The following is a 14,206-nucleotide window of genomic DNA, read 5'->3' as shown; positions in this document are numbered from 1 at the left end:
TAGAACAAAACACCATGGACTGGACAGATTATAAACAACAAAAACGTATTTCGTACAGTGTAGAGGTTCAGAAATCCACAATTGACCTTCCAGTGAGGACTTGGTCTCTGGTTCACAAACGGTGCTTTTTCTGTTTCCTCAAATGCTGGAGCAGGCAAAAAGGGCTTCCTCTGGACTCCTCCTATTCATAGGGACTCTACCAGCATGACCTGGTCACCTCCTAAAGTCCTACCTCTTAATACCATAATAGTGGTGCTTAGGTTTCAACATATAAGCGTTGGAGGCACACAAATCTTGAGACAATAGCAGCCACAGAGGGACAGCAGATGTTCCCAACCATCTTACCAGGACTAGAACGATCATCCTCTACAACATGACACACCTCAATTCAGAGCTGATAGGAAATCACAAAGCCAGTTGTTTATTTAGACCGCTTAATGACACCCAGCTGCTCAGGGGACGAACTTAGGGAATGACAAGGAAGGTTAGCTTTCTTGGCCTTTGCTGTTCTATGTTCTTTGGTTGATATAAAACATTTAAGTTTTCACCTTCTAATTCCCAGACAAGGCCTGACACCATGACTATTTCTACTGGAATAATTGTAAAATTATATGTTTCTGATCAAAACAGAATAACAAGAACTAGATTTGTCCTCCTACCTGAGATAGCTAAAAATATGAACAACATATATGAAACAATGGCACTTGAGACAACAAAGGGCAATAGTCACTGAGAGATGGGGAACAAATGAGATGAGCCTGATAGCTGCCCAAGAAACTCTTTACTGCATATAGAAACTTCAGGCTGCAGCATAGGCAGAGCCCAGCTATCCTAATAAGTTGAGAAATGTCCCCACTGAGGTGTTCAGTTAAATATCACTCAGTGTGTTCATGTGAGGAAACTACTGTAGACTAAAGAAAGAAACACCTGAAAGGACTAGAGTGAATAATCCTTAGATTCCATAAAGCCCTGATAAAAGTGACTGTCCCCAACAGTCTGAGTGGAAAACCTCAGAATTCATGTAGAATTAGAGTACCAGGAAGCATGTTGCCTCAGTAGTGGAGAAAAGTTGATCCTAAGCTAAATGCAGCCCTGGTTGAGTTCCCAAATAATTAAAAGTAAGACCTGAAAGTTATATTTGTTTCTGGGGCAAATGATTGACTTAGCAGTTAAAACACCAATTAGGACATCTGCATCCACGTCGGAGTACGTAGGTTCAATTTCTAGCCCCAGCTCCTGGCTCCAGCTTCTTGCTAATGCAGACCCTGGAAGGCAGTGGTTGCAGCTCAAGTGACTGGATTCCTGCCACCCACCTAGGAGACTTGGATTGAGCTCCTGGCTCCTAGCATTGGCCTACCTCAGCCCTGGTTCTTGTGGCATTCTGGGAGAGTGAACTAGATGACGGATGCTCTCTTGTTTGTATGTGTGTCTCTCTGCTTATCACATACATAAGTAAATAAATTTTAAAGATTGCTCCTAATAACTACATCCAGAAGAAAGCTCAAGGATATTTATACAAATAATAAACATCCAATACTCCATATAGCAAAATTCACAATGTCTGGCATTTAGCTAAAAATTACTAGGCATGGAAAGAAACAAGAAAATATGACCCATAATGAGGAAAATTTATCAATTAAAAACTAGCCCATGTGTTATATGTGATAAAATCAATAGACAGACATTGAAATTGTTAGTATATGAGTGTTCCCTATGTTCAAGAACCTAGAAGAAAGGTTAAACATGTTAAATAAAAACATAAAAGATCTGTGGAGTACTCAAATTGAAAATCTAGAGGCTGGTGCCGTGGCTCACTAGGCTAATCCTCCACCTTGCGGCGCCGGCACACCGGGTTCTAGTCCCGGTCGGGGCGCCGGATTCTGTCCCGGTTGCCCCTCTTCCAGGCCAGCCCTCTGCTGTGGCTAGGGAGTGCAGTGGAGGATGGCCCAGGTGCTTGGGCCCTGCACCCCATGGGAGACCAGGAAAAGCACCTGGCTCCTGGCTCCTGCCATCGGATCAGCGCGGTGCACCGGCCGCAGCGCGCCGGCCGCGGCGGCCATTGGAGGGTGAACCAACGGCAAAGGAAGACCTTTCTCTCTGTCTCTCTCTCTCACTGTCCACTCTGCCTGTCAAAAAAAAAAAAAAAAAACCTTTCACAGACATAAAAGGCTGGAAGAATTCATCATCAGCAGACCTGTACTACAAGAAATTTGAAAGTCTTTATGATACCAGATGGAAACCTAGATCTACCTAAAGGAATGAAGAGCACCAAAAATGATCACTACATAGGTAACTCTAACACTGTTTTCTAATTATTTAAATCCCTTAGAGAGATTACCTACTTTTCAAGACAAAAATAATAAACCTGCATTAGGGAGCTTTCTTTTTCTTTTCCTTTTTTTTTTTTTAAGATTTTTATTTATTTGAGAGGTAGAGTTACAGACAATGAGAGACAGAGAGAAAGGTCTTCCTTCTGTTGGTTCACTCCTCAAATGGCCACAATGGCTGGAGCTGAGCCAATCTGAAGCCAGGAGCCAGCAGCTTCTTCCAGGTCTCCCACATGGCTGCAAGGGCCCAAGTGATTGGACCATCTTCTACTGGTCTTCCAGGCCACAGCAGAGAGCTGGATAGGAAGAGGAGCAGCCGAGACTAGAACTGGTGCCCATATGGGATGCTGGTGTCGCAGGCAGAGGATTAACCTACTGTGCCATGGTGCCAGTCCCAAGGGAACTTTATTTTTACTTTAATAATAGCACACTGTGGGGCTCACATTGTTACAGGAGTGCAGAATCTGTTCTTTGTGTCAGGGCAACGGAAGAATCACGATGCGGACGATAAAGGGAGGTGAGCAAAGCACGTGAAAGTAGAGTTTATGGAGAAATGAAGTCTCCTGCTTGCCAGGAGGGGTGCCAAAGGGAAGGGTCCACCAAGGTCTGGGTACTGGGGGCTAATACAGGGACTGCACTAGCTGATCAATTCTTCCACTTAGTTCCAATATGTCAGGGATCTGCTTTGTTTTTGTCTATGCCTCTTGTGTAGCGGTTATGGTTCCTGACCAGTTAACAAACATTACCATGTCAACCACTTGGGAGATGTGAAAGTTGAGAAATATTGTTGACCTGACCAGCTGAGGTAGGTTATGCCTTGCTGATCAGTTGCTAGGCACTTGAGACATGCTGCTTTGTGCTGTGTTCTGGTGTGAAGCCAGAACCTAGTTTCTCATAGGGTCACCTACAGATATGGCACCCATTGTATTCCCTGCCGGTCTTTTCATTTTCTTGGGGCAATGTCTTTTTTGTCTAATCAGCTGATGTCAGGTTTCATAGAAACACTTGGTTCTTTATTCCCATGGGGGATTTTTCCTAACAGCCCATTAACCCTTCTAACATATAAAGAAAGAAAACATATGGCTCTCGTGGTATAAAGGCTAGGAGGGGAGAAATGAAAATATAATTTTGTTAGGTTCTCATTATATGTGGGTATAATGCATAGCAAAAATATGTAATAAAAGACCTAAAAAGTAACCACAGTGAAGTATTTTAACTAATACATCAAAAATAAGATAAAGCGAAACTACTAAAAATATCCAATCTGACAGAAGATAGAAAAAGAGGAAAATACAAATAGGACTTGATGAGACACAGAGAAAACAAACAGCAAGGTGATGGATTTAAGTTCAGCCACATCAATAATAGCATTGATTGTAAATGATCTGAACTTTGCAATTAAAAAATAGAGATTAACAGATTCTATTAAAAAGCAAGATCCAACTATGGGCTGCACCCCCCCACACATACACACACCCTCTTTTAATGTAAAGACATAGATTGGTGAAAAGTGAAATGATTTGCTAACACAAATCAACAGAAAGCTGGAGTAAGTATTTCAAAGTGGCAAAGCATATTATCAGTGATGAAAAGGACCAATGGTAAAGGGATCAGTTTATCAAGAAGTCATAACTATCCTCAAAGTTAATGTGTTTAAAATTCATGCAGCTAATCTTGTCTTCCCAGGTGAATCTGGGCAAGAAAGTTAGGAGCCAGCTGAAAGCCCTGAGCATATGGTTGGCTAGGTTTTCATGCCAAATGCCCAGTTCCTGAACCCATATTAGGTTTCTAGTGTCTGATTCTGGTAACTTCCACAGTATCTTGTACACAGCTTTATTATAATATTAATTATATTATACACTAATTAGCTATTTAGAGTTGATTTATCCTTACCACCAGATGGTGACCTCCTTAAAGGCAGGGAGCTATGTATTATTTCATTCTGTATTTCTTGAATGTTGCAGAGTGTAGACAGAAGTAGCTAAATGGTTGTTTGTATTACCAGTACTATGATAACATTCATTTTCTCACGCAAATATTTTCAAATATAATATTTTATTTTAGTTCATGCCAATTCTGTAAGATAGGTAGTATATATATTTTATTCATTTTATAGGACGTGAGATAGAATAATTGGCAAATTAAAAAAATTGGATTGTTGTTATTCATTCTATTATTTGTATCCAATTTTAATAGTAATTTGGAAATGACTCAATTTCCAACCAATAAGGTACTCGATGAGGCAGATGGTGCTTCCTATGCAAGCGTGGAGCTTCTAATTTTAGGTGTGTGAAGTCTGAATACATTTCTAGGTAAATTTCTGCAAGTGTCAATTTAAGAGTTTTAAGATGAGGAGTCACACATTTGCATAAATTCTTGTTTCTAAAGCCTGCTCCATGTGACCAAGCATTTGAATCTCATGTTGCTCCAGATAATAGATTTTCAAAATCCCTGAACCATTAATGATTCCACTCCCTGGATAGCAAATGTAATGATGAGAGAGTAATTTGACTTAATACATAATATATAACAGCATTGAAAAACATTGAAACTCCCCCTCCCCATTAGGCTAAAGCACTGTAACCCAGATATAGTTCCTTCCCTGTGAAATGATGATGTATATTTTTCTTCTCCAAGATTCCATTCTGAGGGATAATAATTTTCATTTCTCTACACCTGATTCCTAGTGTGGAGTGCAGTGATCAAGTTCCTCTCATGGCCACGAGTTAGGAAAGCTATGATCTAGATCTTTGATCCTATAGTCTGCTTTGAAAGCAAGAATAACACCAATGCGCCTTATGAATTCCACCTTGTAACTGAATATTCTTTAGATTCACTTAGATACTCTAATAGCCGGTGCCTGCCAGCTCACATCGAAATTTGTGATGGTGATGAAAGACATGCCCCTAGGAAGTGCCAGTCTGGCCAAAAGGTGCTGGCATCGGCAGTGGGTGGGAGTGGGGTATCTTTAACTTGTATGCCTCTTTGAGTAAAAAGGGGCTGAGTTGCTGGAGATAAGCTTTCTTCATCTTCATTCAGTAAGATACTTTAAAAAAAATAATAAAATAAACACGTTCCAGAGGAGAAGTAGAGTTTCTTCATTGTTTAGGAAATGTTCTCCCAAGTCCTATATACAGATGTGGCAAGTACAGGGGTTGTGGACATTTTGCTTTGTAGAGAAAACCAATAATGGGAACAAAGAGTAAAGACAGGAAACAGGGCTCAGCTTAGGAAGAACTGAAACAACTCCGCAGCCCTCTATGGTGCCCCTCCTTGCCCCCTCCTTGGGACCCCCAGAACCTTATGATCGCTAATGACCCACCTTCCTTGCCCAAAACCTGTTAGCATACGGAGGTCCCCATCCCCTTAGAAAATTAAGCTCTATCTTCATAATCACCCATTGTTTTTATAGTGAATGCATACGCCAGGCCTCACAAAAATTCAAGTCAGAGAGATATGTGAGAGACCAGCTCACCTGCTTGGCTTGACAACTATTTTACGACTAACCTGATTTTTCTTTTTCAAATACCTTGGCATCCAACCTCCTATACTCAGCCTGCTTCATATTAACTGCCAGGCTTTTGTGGTAAATGGGAATCCTGGTTGTTGAAGTTCATCTGTGCTGGTGTATAAAATAAAAAGTAAGTTTTTCTGACATATTTCAAGCTTTGGCTAAAGACTCCTAAGAAGCAATGCTGATAGTGAAGAGTCTATTGGAGCACTGCTAGGAAATTTCAGCTGGCGAGAGGATCTCAGACCGCATGTAGGAACAGGGCAGAAATGGCTCTGCTCAGAGAAAGCACAAGTCCATTAATGCACTTTCACGTGGGGCCGGTTAAATGGAGGTGGCTGTATTTGATCAATTCTAGAACTAAATTACATTTCACACAATGAAGATGTAAGCTAGTAGTAATGTTTTAAATTAATAAAGTGATGAAGTATTGCTTGGGTTACATGCACCAGCAGGGACTAATGGATGTTCTGTCCAGGAAAAGTAAAATCAGAAGACAAAGGAAAGGATAGGAGTAGATGGGGGCTGCCTTGACTCTGTAGCAAAAATGAGCAGGTCAGGCCAGTGTTTGAAGAATATCACGCTACAAAGATTTTCAGAGTATTTCAAGAGAGAAACAGATCTCTTCACTCCTCCTCCTCTTCCTCTTCTTGTTTTCAGAAAATTGGCCTGTGATTTCCGCCAAATTAAATTTGTAAGAACTTACACACTGTTACACAGGAAAAGGAGCAGAACACCGACAAACTGATTAACACGTAAGCGCATTTTCTGCAATATTTGTTTGGCTTGACAAGACTAGGGAACTCAGTGGGAAGACGAACTCTGCATGTTGCCCCATGTTGCTCATTCCCTACCTTCTCACAAAGATCCTGGGAAGACAAGCCTGGGCAGGTGTCCACAGCGCACACAAATGATGCAGGTGACACAGTCGATGTCTGTGGCAAAGCCTCCCAGCAATGCCAGTATTAAGCTGGCACTGAAACAAAGCAAAACAAACACAAAAAACATTTAATTCAATTTTTTTTCCCATTAGGTTGCAACCCTGATCATCACAAAGCATATGTCTTAAAGTAAGTGTGGTAAGCGTGGGATTACTTTACAGAAAGATTTAAATTACTAATAAGCCAATTGCTACGTAATGGTAGTCTGTAGAGTATCATGATCCATTTGGGCTCTGGTCTATTAACATGCCAACAATGATCTTACACACACACACACACACGCACACATACACACCCCTGATGATAGAGATCAGGAGGAATAACATTTAGACCCAAGGACTGATGGTCTGCGTAGTGAAATGAAAATAGACCCAACAAGTGGAAGCCTTGGGCCTAAATCCTGACTGCCTTCACTACTTGCTGCCTATCTGTGGACTTTGATGAAACTTCTTGAGCACTCCCAAGCTAAATTTCTTCACATGCAAAGAGAAACTGTAAATGTGAGAACTTCATTGAGTTACTGTGAAGATTTGATATTATGTACTTCAATTTTCTTTAAAACAAAGTGCTATTATTGTAATATCAGAGTGAATCATAGATCCCAGTATATTTATATTTGTGAGGCTTTAATCTCCTTATCTTTTTAAAAGATGTCTGTGTTAGATTGCCTCACTTGAATAATTAGACTTGATTAATGTTGTTTTTGAAAGGAGAAAAGATAAACACGTCATGTGATAATTCAGGTCGTCTTTAGTTTAATGACCTCCTGGATAGCCCAGGAGACCACTGCAACTACCTACCAAATTCTTGTCTACTGTGTTCTGATTTAGTTTGCACAGAATCCTCTGTCCTAACTTGAGAAGAAATCAGAGCCAATAGGGATTCTTTGCCAAGAGGACTGTATATCCTATAGTTTAAGGAGGGGTGGGGGGGGGAGGGGGGGGAGAGGGAGCCAACTATTAAGCAACAGAAACCTGTCTTGATAAAGACCACGGCAGTAGATGAGATCATGGTCCTCTCATTCTCTACACATCCTATTTTTACAAGTTGATGTTCCAAGTCCCAAATGTCATTTTAACAGAAGTTTGTTTGTTTGTTTTCCTAGGATACAAATTTCTGGTCAACTGAAAGTATGTGTATTCCAGAGACTGCTTTAATTATTTAGGGGTTCTTTGATAAAAGGCATGCAGGAAGCATGTACAAGTCCACAATGACATCTTTTTGAAAGATTTGTTCACTTGAGTTTCATCAATATTTGCAGATTTGTTAACATCTGACATGAAAAAAAAATAGGAGTTTTCTAAAAGGGCTTAAAAGTCATGTTTATGACAGGGAAAGGATTTCTCAAATTCCCTGTCTCCCATTTAACGTACTGAGAACTACACCTGCAGCGTGTTTCTGTGCACCAAGGAGTGAGCTCTGAGTCGGAGAGCCTTCTGCTCTGATAGCCAGGCTGAGAGGCTCCTGGGTAGAGGAGGCTCTGATGAGCCAGGAGAAGGCGAAATCTATCCCTTTTGACTTCGTGTTGAATGTGGGAAGCAAAAAGACAAAGATAGACAAAGAAAGCTGCCAGACATGTGGGTTTTGAATTCCCCTTTCTGGGCTTGAATTTCAGTTCCTGTTAGAAATCAGTTAGAGGGCTTTGTACAACGGATCCCATGCCAACAAGGGACGGCTCATCTGAGTTAGGAGAGCAGTGTGGCCAGACAGAGGGTCTAGATGGTACTCCTGCGTCTCCCCCTGCTTCCTCTGGGGCATGGAAACCATGTAGGGAAGGAGAGAGAGAAAGAGAGAGCGACCTAGACTCATCCTTGGGGCCACCAAGGTTGGTGATGAGATGATCACAAAATAAGGGGTAAGGAAGAGTGATGTGCCTCAGGAAGTCTGCCCTGACAGTCAACAGGAAGCAGCCCCAGGAACCTGATGAAGCTGAGAACAAACTCAGAGACAGCCCCCTGGGGATCAAATTCTCACAGCCACAGCTCCCTAGGAGTAGGAGGACAGCAAATGGGGTTGGGACCCTTTCACTCCAGTGCTTTTCCTTTCACATACCAGACACCATCTTGGAGGAATTTGAGTGGGTATAAATAAGAGTCATTATCTCAAAAGACTAAACATTACATAAGGAGGCTGTCCAAATTGTAGCAGTAGACACAGTTTTAACTGGGCTGTGCCATTAGTCTTCCTCTTCCCTATGTGTCAGCCTCCAAGCAAAGAAAGCATCACGAGAAAGAACAGGTCCATCATCCCCACACGCTGGACGGTTACGTGAGAACAGAGGCAAGCCCACCACACAGTGTTTCCTAAGCAATAACATTCATTCAGCGTTTATCTACTGGAATTCCCTATATGCCAAGCATTATGCTAGAGACTATGGATTGGGCAAGAATGAAGTATAGTACAGTCTTTCTCTAAGAAGCTGAAAGCTTAGTGGGAGAGCTACCTCGAGTTACTAGTCTGTTAACTCGCTTAAGTAGTACAGTTAAATGAGGCACGAGGGGCTGATAGAGAGCCACATAATCCATGGGCATTATGGTACAGAAATATCTGATGAGCTGCATAAAATACACATAGCAGTGCTTTACTCTTTAAAGTACTAATGGCAGTGATTAGGTTTCAGAAACACAGCGGCATAAAGAAGTTATTTCCGTCTCATGTAACCACCGAAGCAGCTATCCTCAGCCACCCAGGGACCTAGGCTGATGGCTGCTCTGCCATCTTCACCAAGGAGATTCCAAAGCCAGCTGCGGCATCAACTTCCTGGCCAGCCAGCAGTGAGAGGATTTGGAGGATCTGGCCTGGAAGTGGAGCTCACATCGACTGGCGAGAACGTAATCCTAGAGCCACGCACAACTACAAGGGAATCTGGGAAATGTAGTCTGGTCATGAGGCTAGGCACAGGGGGAGACTTGATTTTGGGAGATAGCTGGAGGTCTTCCCAAATCTGAATTTCACTGGCAGCGTAGCAGGTGCAGCAGAAGGCTTTGTTGATGAAGCTGATGGGTTTTGATTTGAACTGCAGAAAGGGAGGCAGAGAGAAAGAGAGGGCAGCCATTCGAGAGTGACTTGAAGCATTTTTTCTTCCACCTCTTGCCACAAAGATGGGGCTTTAAAGCAGATGGATCATATTTGTAGGCGAGAGGCCCCATGAAGGGAATCGCGTTCTGTTGTCTGAAAAAGGATGTAGATGTCACATTTTTAGAGTTCACAAGGTCAGAAGGGGACGTGTCCAGGTTTGTAAAGGGATCACCTGTGCTCCTGCAACAACCTGTAACTGGCCTCTCTGTGTTTTTCACCAGCAGAGAGGGAGTCAAGTACTCTTGCCCTAGTCAGTGTTTAGGATGAGGCATTTGTGTTTAGGCTTACGCAGGCTTAGGTAGGAGGGCTCTGAGGAAAGAGGAGCAGGGGGTTTGTTGGCATTCACCTTGAGACCTGGCCTTGGGCTCCTTCTGTGGCCAGCAGACTGAGTAAAGGACAGCAGTGAGTGGGCCCTGCGTGGTACATGACACGTGTGCAGTTAGTAGCCCAGGACCGTGTGTTTCAGGAGGTCTCTTGCCTGGAAGACTTGATCTCTAGCTGAACGGAGCCTCCCTTGTTCCAGGAGTTCAAGGGCCCTGTCCTTTAGCACACTCTGGAAACGCCATCATGAATTTCCCTGCCCCTGTGATACAGTGCTCCTCCAGAACACCCCTGTGCCCTGATACTCCTGGGGTGGGTGCTGGTGAGGGGAGAGACTCTTCCAGAACAGCTTCACTCACTACTCTGGGGTGAAGAGCTGAGTGAGTGACTCCATGCAAATACTGAGTGACCCAAGCAGAAAGATAATAGCAGTTCTTGACCGAGCATTCTTCTTCATCACCTAGATCAATGCTGTCACCAAATTCTCATATTTTTATGTCCCAGGGGCTGGCGCCATGGCATAGTAGGTTAATCCTCTGCCTGCAGCACCGGCATCCCATATGGGCGCCGGTTCTAGTCCCGGCTGCTCCTCTTCCAACCCAGCTCTCTATGGCCTGGGAAAGCAGTAGAAGATGGCCCAGGTTCTTGGGTCCCTGCACCCGCATGGGAAACTGGGAAGAAACACCTGGCTCCTGGCTTCGGATTGGCGCAGCTCCCGCCATTGCTGCCATTTGGAAAGTGAACCAACAGATGGAAGACCTTTCTCTGTCTCTCCCTCTCACTGTCTGTAACTCTACCTCTCAAATAAATAAATAAAATATTTAAAAAAAGATTTTATGTCCTAGATATTTCTCAAACCTACTTCTTGCCAACTCTGATGCTACCACCCAAACTTACATCATCTTCCCCCCTCCCCTATCCTGCCCACTCCCCTGGCTCTTCCTTGTTCTTTCCCCAACCCAATCCATTCTCCTCAGCATCCAGTTAGTGCTTGGCTGTCGGCCCATAGTTCTCTGAGTTAGGCTAGAAACCCTTAGAGTTCCCTGTGAAACGGAACCTTGTCTGGTGGAGCCCGACCATTTTTGACACAGCCTTATCACTTACCACACCTCTCCATCCTGGCTTATCTCCTTCTTCCCACACAATCACATTGGTCTTCCAGCTCCTAGAACAACTAATCCTGCCTCTTCTCACCTCAAGGCCCGTGCAAGCGCCATGTGCTGTGCCTGGGCTGCTCTTCCACCACCGGCCTCAGCACAGCCAGCCCCCTCTTCCTCCAGTCCCCAGACACATCAGTGTGACCCCTGCACATCAGGGCTGCTCCCTACAACAAAGAAAGCATAATGAGTGTTCTCTGCATAGTAGTGAGCCTAGCAGTAATTTTGTAGCTGCACTAACTATTTGAATAACATCATCTTCTGCTCTAGACTATGAGATCATTGAGTCTAGGAACTATGTAACCCTCCCTTCATCCTTCCCTCCTTCCGTCCCTCTGTCCCTCCCTTCCTTCCTTTTTTCCCCTTTCTTCCCCTCCTCTCCTGTCCTTTTCAGTCTTACTTATATCCTGGACCAAGCTACCTCACTCATATTATATCTCCAATACAAGACACACGGAAGATGTAAACAATTGTTCAATGAACGCATAAGCAAACAGACTGCAATAACAACAAGGATGACCATTACCTCGCTGGACAAACAAGAAGGAAAGGGAAGCTGGAGGCCATTCTCAGGATGCTGTTCCAATTGCTTTAAATAGAATCTCTGATCAGAAGGGCAATTCTTTTTTTTTTTTTTGGACAGGCAGAGTGGATAGTGAGAGAGAGAGACAGAGAGAAAGGTCTTCCTTCTGTTGGTTCACCTCCCAAATGGCTATTATGGCCAGCGTACTGCGCCAATCCAAAGCCAGGAGCCAGGTGCTTCTCCTGGTCTACTATGTGGGTGCAGGGCCCAAGCACTTGGGCCATCCTCCACTGCACTCCCGGGCCACAGCAGAGAGCTGGACTGGAAGAGGAGCAACCGGGACAGAATCCGGTGCCCCAACCGGGACTAGAACCCGGGGTACCAGCGCTGCAGGTGGAGGATTAGCCTAGTGAACCACGGCACCAGCCTAGAAGGGCAAGTCTTAACTGAGCTTTGCCGGCCAGGTTACAGGGTGGGACTTGATGCCTGGGGCCTTGAGATGCTTTCTGAGACACGTGCCTGTGGGAGTGGGTTCTGTCTATGTAACAAATATACATCTTTATGAACTCTGTACAAAACAGGAGTTAAGAAGAAAAACAGCTGGAAAAATGCCAAAGGGGACATATGTGGGAAGTTTGTAAAACGGCAACAGTCAGGCAAGAATAAGCAGCTAAAATAAGCTGGTGGTGGAGAGAGAGGAAATAATGGGACTCGGCAGTAACATAGATAACGTAAAGGCTAGGGGAAAACAGGAAGGATACTGCTGCAGACGAATGGCCAAGAAGCGCACCCTCCAGAAGGTCAGACAGCCTCTCAGAGGAGTCTGACCAAGGCTTCACGTTGCCATTCCGAGCAGAGCTAGATCTGTGGATGGACTGAGGACAACAATGCAGCCCTTAGATACCCTCTTTTGCCTTCTCTCACCTCGACATCTATCATTTTCATTAAGGAGCCGAGGACACGGAAAACCACGTAGGGAGAGTAAAGACAGAGATTTTAAGGTGAGAAAAGAATTAGGTCAGAGGGCCTAATTATATAATATTAATTATAAATATTCATTATACAGAAAAATATGTAGATATAAAAATATATATTTATTATATTATATATTATAATAATTATATAATCATTCTCCTCACTCCCTGTCAGCTGTGTGCACTGTTTCTACGATAGCTTGTCTCTCGGGAGCCTGGAGAGAGGGAGTGAGCAAGAGCAAGAGAGGATATGAATAGTTATATGGTAGATAGGGTTCTGTACATCCTGTTTGGAGAAAGGTCATTCTTTCTTTGCCCCTGCCATTCATTTCATTCCTGGACTCACCTTTTTATCTCTCAATGCCTACACTCGTTGTCTTCTGGGTTTTACCTCTCACTCATTCTTTAACCCCCTCATTGCATCCAAATGGCCTTTTGTCACTCTAGAATGCATTCCCGTAAATCATCAGGCTTTTTCTACATGCACTCTCTTGTGTGTGCACTTTACCTATTGTGCATATAATTGATCATAAGTACCCATGGCATAAATCCTTTTCTATGGGGATTTCTCATTGCTTGACTCTCCAAGGCACTACTCAGGGCCCTGAATCCAGTAAAATGCCAATAAACATTAATTTGTCTGAACTGCTAAAACCACATTATCTTACCTATTTAGGGGCACACGCCTCCTGTTTTTCCTTCCTTCTCAAATATATCACAGGAAGAAAAACCTGTTTTATCCGAGGTAGCCTCCCAAAGGTTTTATAGAAATTCAAAACATGTACTGCATCCAACTCATGAACTCATCAACTTAGCATGCATCCAAGTGTTTGGAGAGACTGGAAAAAGAAACAACCTAAAATAGAATTTTTTCTTGTTTGATTTTTATGGGAATATTTTTAAATAAAAATAGTAGACTATATATATAATGTTACATATAGAATATATGTAGAAGTGTACTTAAAAAGTTTGTGGAAGAATTGAGCATTGTGGTGCAGTAGATTATGCCACCAACTGTGACACCAGCCATGTCAGAGGGCCAAAACTGGCTGCTCCATTTCCGATCTAACTTTTTGCTAATGTGACTGGGAAGGCAGTGGGAGATGATCCAAGTACTTAGGCCCCTGCTACCTATATGGTTCACTAGGATGGAGTTTCTTGCTCTTAGCTTAGGCCTGACCCAGATCTGGCTGTTGAGGCCATTTGGGGAACAAACTAGCAGATGAAGGATGTCTCTCTCTCTCTGCCTTTCAAATATATAAATCTTAAAAAAAAGTAGAAAATGGAATTCATAGTTTTATTTTTTTTAAATATTTATTTATTTATTTTAAAGTCAGAGTTACACAGAAAGAGGAGAGGCAGAGGGAGAGAGAG

The 14,206-nt window shown here is 43.2% G+C and overlaps 1 protein-coding gene across 5 annotated transcripts in view; it reads right to left on the bottom strand.

Moving 5' to 3' along the window:
* SNX18 (sorting nexin 18) overlaps positions 1 to 14,206 on the bottom strand; it is a 294,655-nt gene that overhangs the window by 96,071 nt on the left and 184,378 nt on the right. For all 5 annotated transcript variants that reach the window (XR_016220187.1, XR_016220185.1, XR_016220186.1 and 2 more), the window contains exon 3: positions 6,693 to 6,814. The gene's annotated coding sequence lies outside the window, so the exon portion shown is untranslated. The remainder of the gene's footprint in view (positions 1 to 6,692; positions 6,815 to 14,206) is intronic.

The sequence above is a fragment of the Oryctolagus cuniculus genome, chromosome 14 (genome assembly GCF_051225735.1).
Source record: "Oryctolagus cuniculus isolate XC-2025 breed Fujian yellow rabbit chromosome 14, ASM5122573v1, whole genome shotgun sequence".
Classification (NCBI taxonomy): Eukaryota; Metazoa; Chordata; class Mammalia; order Lagomorpha; family Leporidae; genus Oryctolagus; species Oryctolagus cuniculus.
Note: the sequence above shows the minus strand (reverse complement) of the source record. Positions and strands in the feature narration are given on the sequence as shown.